General features: G+C 44.3%; 1 protein-coding gene across 1 annotated transcript in view; it reads right to left on the reverse strand.

The window, feature by feature from the left end:
- Positions 1 to 3,501: 3,501 nt before the first annotated feature.
- The window catches only part of T265_10654 (hypothetical protein), a gene marked incomplete at both ends in the record, with an annotated part of 31,200 nt that continues 27,740 nt past the window's right edge, over positions 3,502 to 6,961 (reverse strand). The window contains one exon of the mRNA XM_009177099.1: positions 3,502 to 3,672. The remainder of the gene's footprint in view (positions 3,673 to 6,961) is intronic.

Consider the following 6,961-nt stretch of genomic DNA (forward strand, 5'->3'; position numbering starts at 1 on the left):
TAAGTCTCGTATTTCTTGAGAGGTGCAGTAAACAGGCATGCGAAATAACCGCTGAAGATGGCATTGTGTGAACAGGAATCTACGACAGCATAGTCGCTGCAGTGAATTTTGGGGTGAGCATCTCTACCTGGTTGTCGGCCGCCCACCTTATGGTGATATTTCGGTAACCTGAATAATATCTTCCTCTCATTTCAGGACTTCAATGGCCAAACGAACACTCCTCACGAAGAAGAAAATGCGCCTCCCGGAAGGACATATGTAAGCTTCAAAACGATCAATATATCTCAACATTCAATGACGTCCATTTTGAGCCTTTTCTCCGTTACAGATGGATGGGTGCGCTAGTTAGTTAGGCATCGTGTACCCCTAGCCGCATGTTAGTGGTGTGCGTCGCCTCAGATCGATAAACCTCGAGGTCTTTACAGAATAATCCGCAACCTATGATGAAAAACTCTGGTTTTTGTCAGCAAACGTGCACGACGTTTAGCAAACAATTAGCGTGCACTACGGAATTTTTACTGGCAACAAAGTATCATCGACCAAAATTTGTTTGCACGAATGCGCCTACGCATATGTTGCATCTCCATAGGCCATTTAGATTACAGAATGTTGAGGAAATTTGTTCCTGTGAAAAAATACCTGGAAGTTACGTTCACTGTATGTGAGTCAACTTTTTCACAGTCGGCGGTGTTCACTGACCTTGAGATTTCGCTGACTTAAACAAATCGCCATGGTAAAGGATTTTTGATAATACAGGAGCATATACATTATACATAGACATCCTACACTGTGAAGTGGCAAGTCTGAAAATGCCGTAGATTTCGAGAAATGAATCCCACTGTTCGAATAGCCAGCGGCACGGACAAGTGCTGGTAAAGAAAGGTTTATTTCTGCATGTCATGCCAACTCTTTTAAACTCGAGAAGCATCGGACGGTGGTTCCATTCTTACTGTGAATTGTGGTGCGCAATCAATCTCATTGTTCGAATAGCCAGCGGCACGGACAAGTGCTGGGCAGTAAAGGTTTATTTCTGCATGTCATGCCAACTCTTTTAAACTCGAGAAGCATCGGACGGTGGTTCCATTCTTACTGTGAATTTCCAGTGGTGCGCATCTCATGAGACCCCAGTGGAGCGTGTTAAGGCCACGCCCTTTCAGCCAGTGACCGAACGCTCAACCATTTGATCACTTGTGTTTGGTCACCAGTGTGAACGACTTTTTCCTAGACAAGATTTAGTGTCACTCGTCCTTCAACCACGGAATGCAGATCATGTGATCGCGTTTTGACCAGATCTGAGTGATGACGTGTCACACGGGAATTTCATTCTTCCTACGAAATTACTCCTTCTGCATTTCCAGCTTTTCAGTGAATCCAAGTAACTGTGAGGTACGTTTGATTTGGAACCTGTAAATCTATCACAAGTGCAGTTTACCCCACTGCAGAACTATGGCGAGTTAATTCCTCAAATGGATAATGTTTATGAACTGACACTGTATCACATGATGTTGTTCCACTGGCGGACGTAAAGGGCGTTATAGCCATGGAACTTCTTATCATGTTACCGCAGGTAAATACATCCGTCTGCGGGATGGCTTTTTGTCAGCCTATGAGACAACTTATGAAACAAATTAAAGACAGAAAAGAGCAACAAAGTTTTTCATGAATCAAAACAGGCCCGTAACAAACAAATAAGGATACAAACGACTAAACAAGCGTTGGGAGAAATGACTGTTCAGAGGCATGCAGTTTATCCCTGTAGTAGCGCGGTGCTATTGCAGTTGTTGGATTCGTAACATACTCACTCTTAATCATATGAGGAGAGACTGTTGACAGCAGCACTGTTGGACTGTGCGATCATGTTTACCCTTGGTGTTTTGTCTGCACACTTGATTGGTTCAGCCGTTTTCCAACTCTCCATTGGCACCACTGCCCAGTAAACACAATGCCACCGGTGGCTAACGGTGGCCAAGGGCTGCCAGGTTTGCAACGTTATTACCACTGATTACGTTCGTGAATACAAGCCAAACATACCGTTTGTTACATACAAGCCTTCTGAAAACCAATACAACGGGATATTTTGGATATTGGAGGCCTATTTGCAAAGTCATCTTTGAAACCGATTTGTTTGAATGCACCACCGATTGAATATATCATGTATTTCTTGGGTTGCACCTTCGGCTGATCTTAGCCATTGGTGGTGCCACCCCTATTTACCACCCTTGGACACCGTTGGCGTACCTACTGGGTGACTCAACCACTCCAATTTGGAGTCGTCATTCTGTTCTGCCAAGATAAGTAGTTGAGCTCCCACACAAGAGTAGATATTTAATGTTAAACTTAATTGGGCTGAGGAAATGCTTTTGAACGAAGGAATTCGTTTCGGTACCTCACCGTTCAGCTGTTGTATACGCATTAGCCAATCTGAGAGAATCAGTAGACAGACTTTTGTTCAATCGAATGGATCCAATCAAGAGTGACAGCAATGTGACCAGACGGGATTTGTAGGACTGAGTTGGGCAGGGTCAAATGTCTGGGCTCACTAGGTTTGATCGGTTAGTCTCTATAATGCCTCGTGCTGGGTGGTGGTTGGGTTATTCCCGTAGGGTCGGAGCAGCAATGAACAAAGTTTGGAAGTTTTTGAACTCTGAAAGGAGGCCTGTGAAATCAGCGGGTCACAGCTCCTTTTCGGTCTTTAGCATTACATTCCTTGTTATCTTTGTTACTCCAGACCGCAGGTAAAAGCAACTGCTGTAGAGAGATTTGCATGGATTCCTCCGTCCACAAGTCGTGTTAGCACGGACTTTCTCTTGGAAGCCGGGACGCGTAGTTTCAGGTATGTGTTGAAAATAGTTTCTGGTCGTCCGGCCGAGCCTCACATGAACAAACAAACATTGAAGTTAGCTATTTGATGTTTAGGATTTTTTCCAGTTCATTTGATTTGGCCGTTGGTAGTAAGGCCTCTTTGATTGCTGGTGCGGGAATAATAGTAGGCTGGCTACACAGTAAGTCCGCAGTTTCCGTCAAAATTGAATCCACATTGCCAGAAATTTGCGAAATACACTGGTTTGCTCATCAGGTTGGTTTTAATGGATGACTCAGCCGAATCCAAACGGAATTCCTCATTCATGTCATCGACTTCAACGGAATGTGTTGAAAAAAGGACGCCTTATTTTTCGCTTGGTATGAAAATGGTGGTATTTCAGTATACTCCTTTTCGGCAGAAATTACTCATCAGTGCAAATTCCTCAGGCCTGGTTGAGCAATATTTAGGCCATATACTCCCACTTCGTAGCTGCCTGCTAACTTCTGAGTGTTCTGTCTAAATATACTTGAAACCACTGACCTTTGTAAGGTTCCCCTTACTTTGTTACATCAAAATATCAAAGAACGAAAAATCCTCATTTGTTTTGTTTTCCAAAGTGGGCTTGATATTCAAGTTTCTCCTTTCGACCTTGTGGTGAATGGACTGCCACCAAAACGTAGTGCCCAAAAACAATCAATCAGGGTTTTAAATCTCTCTTTGAAGGAGCGCAAAAAATTTCTTATCATAAAGGTTCAGTGGAATTTCCAATACACCATCATCAGGTCAGACGTTAGCATTGCCTTGGATGTAGAGTTGTAGAGTTTCCTTGAACCATGAAATGAATGTGCTCAGTTCCGTAATTGGCATGCCTAACGAAATCATGAAAAGGCAGATTAGTGAACAAATGACTGAGGGACGCAGGGTTATTTAAACTGGGAATGGTGTGTGTGTGTGTGTGATCCATAAGTGTCCCACTTACAACAGACTGTGACTGGGACATTCTTACTGGAGGGACAGTCATTCGAGGTTCCCAACAAACAGCTGTCATCACTCAGGCGTAAACACGTTTGCTTGTTCAGGCGTGATAATTCAAATGCGAACTACACACACCATCATCAGGTCAGACGTTAGCATTGCCTTGGATGTAGAGTTGTAGAGTTTCCTTGAACCATGAAATGAATGTGCTCAGTTCCGTAATTGGCATGCCTAATGAAATCATGAAAAGACAGATTAGTGAACAAATGACTGAGGGACGAAGGGTTATTTAAACTGGGAATGGTGTGTGTGTGTGTGTGATCCATAAGTGTCCCACTTACAACGGACTGTGACTGGGACATTCTTACTGGAGGGACAGTCATTCGAGGTTCCCAACAAACAGCTGTCATCACTCAGGCGTAAACACGTTTGCTTGTTCAGGCGTGATAATTCAAATGAGCCCGAACTACACTAGTGGAGTAGTGGTAATGCGCTCGACTCGCATATCCCGTGTTGAAACTCCAAGTGACCGAGGATATACACTGCTGATGAGCTGTACTGAGGTCCAAACTCGAGTACGGCTTTTTCTCCTTTGATATGGACTCACCAGAACGATTGCGCCAGGACGCAGCGAGGAGCGTGATGTGGACATAAACTGGCATCCATGCTGGGGAGGTGCTGATCTTTCTTATTTTATTCTGTTGTTTTTTGCCGAATAAAAGCTCTTTTGTAATTTATTTTAGCAATAAAGTATCAAAAGCGTGCCTGGTACAACACAATGTTGAAAATGGTCCGAAACTGCGCCGTGGTGAGCCTTCCTTATAAAAAAAAGTTACGACTCGGCGTATCAATTACACAAAATGGTAAAGTACCTTGGTAAAAAGTTCTTGATTTTCAGTTACAGGACCAGCGGATAACAAAATACACACGCAATTCAGTCACTAAATTATGAGTAGCAATGTGAGGTTAGTTTCTCAAGCCAAGGGACACACTTGAGCTTGAGCTGTTAAGTTTCAGACTAATCCCTGCAATATCAGATGATTTTAGTCTGGTGTGGGACAAGTGAGTTGCAACCAGGTGAACTCGCACGGTTCAGTATGACAGCGCGGTCTGTCATGACTATCCACTTATTGCGCCTCATCTCACACCTGCTGCAGCTTAGGTTTTTGAGCCGTCATGCCTGGACTACTGGCGTGAGAAAAAACCATGATATTGGAACTTCAGAAAACTAGGTTTGAGGAACGCTGCTGCAATGAACGGAAGAAACTAGCCATATAGTCAACGATTCGGTGAAAAAAAACATGTCTGAGCGTTGAAAATGCTCACTTGGATGGGAGGAAGTCGATCGCCATCGGTGTGATGCCTAATACACGAACAGGGTGCACACGGTTGACTAACGAGGGGCCTTTTTGGTCAACTCCTACTACCAGCCTACTAACAACAGTTTAATCAAAGTTAGGCATTTTGCTTCGTACCATGTCCAGTCTGTATAGTGCGAAATTAATTTTCCTCGACAGTTCAATGGAAAGTTAAAATGGGAACACTATATCAGTTTGTTGTATGTTTTAAACTGTCAAAGGGTTAGTTTTTAGTATCGCCGATGTAGTGTCAAGTGGAATTCGCGCAACATCTGTGGTACAATGCGATTCTCGTTCATGTTGTCACCATGATCATCGTGTCTGATGGCTATGGACCATTTTCTGTTGGGTGTAACTGTGAGCCTGTGTCATTCAGTAACAAGGTAGTCAGCATGAAGCCCGATGTGCCACGATAGCGCCAGAGGCGGCCAAACAATGACTTGGCAGCGAAGTACGAAAGTCATTACCAGCAAACTCAGCTGCGCTGGTCACTGCCGTCTTCCTGGATGGGGACCCCGAGACGGTCCACATCAATGGTTAGAGACATTGTCAGACATGGCTCAGTCGTGCCCTCTACGGCGCTCGTGCATCCAAGCCATTGCCTTCAATGCATAGCTCCTTTTTCAATTCACCACTTGACAGCTCACTCACAGTGCTAGATTTATGCACCAAGTTATCATCTCCCGCCTGCAATGCCCAGCTACCCACCCCCCAATCACCGGTGAACGAAACTGCGGCAGCTACAACCACTGTACGACGAGTACGCGGTTGTTACAGCTCACAATGATGGTGATGCTGACGATAGCTTTGGCTACTCACAAGGCTATTCACAACGTGCTTGTTTATCGTTCGTTCGATTAAAAGAGCGATGTATGTCAGTGAACAACTCTGAGCATGCAGAACCTAGTCAGTGTTACGCTCTATACGTATGGGAAAACCTCCATAAAAATCCGGTATTTTATTCCGCATTCAATTTTGGAGCTTTTTAGGCTGAATATCTCCGTCCAACTTGAAAAAATATTTGCCCGTTGGTTGATATGCCTAGTTTTTACCCATATATAAATACCCATATATAAATCCAACAATGGACAGCACTCAAATTCTACTCTTTTTCCAGGTACTAATTACCTTAGAATCACATCCAAAAAAGGCCAAAATCCAAAGAGTCTAAGAAAGTCTTTTTTCCCGCCACGCAAATCGGTCTGATGGCGTATACTACTAACAAAACATGCTACCAGTACTTCCGGTCAAGCAGTTTACAGCGCCGTTCTTGCGTCTGTTGGAAGGTTGATTCGGATGTACCTTCTTAGAGTGTCCTGGTTGCGAGATAGCCGAAGTGGTTAAAGCGCGAATTTACTGATCGGAAGGTCTGTGGTTCGAACCCGCCCTCTGCCTCTCGACTTCTCCTGCCTAGGCTTGGCAACCTGGCAGTATCCCAGCCCTCGTGCAACCTTCGGGTGGTGTGGTAGTTAGGCTCAGAAAGGGTGCTACAGCCGAACGGGTGTCCTGGACAGCTCAGCAGAACGCTTGAGGAAATTCACTTTCTGAACAATCTGTGCAAATAATAGGTTCACTTTCGTGCTTGATGGCTTGTAGCCGCATTCAACGACGCTTTTTTCACCTGTAGCTATGAACGAATGCCAAAATCACGTGATAAGGATGATTAATTCCCAAGCAAAATATGGTATGTGCAACCTAGACAAGTGTGGTAAGGTTTGCTGATGTTGAGACCTGTGTCAAAAGCGAAAAGTATTCTGTCGGACCACCTGGGGATATTTCCACGCTGCCAACGTAGGCTGCTTGAAAACAATTTAAGCGAAAAAAA

This window comes from Opisthorchis viverrini (assembly GCF_000715545.1).
Source record: "Opisthorchis viverrini unplaced genomic scaffold opera_v5_389, whole genome shotgun sequence".
Classification (NCBI taxonomy): Eukaryota; Metazoa; Platyhelminthes; class Trematoda; order Opisthorchiida; family Opisthorchiidae; genus Opisthorchis; species Opisthorchis viverrini.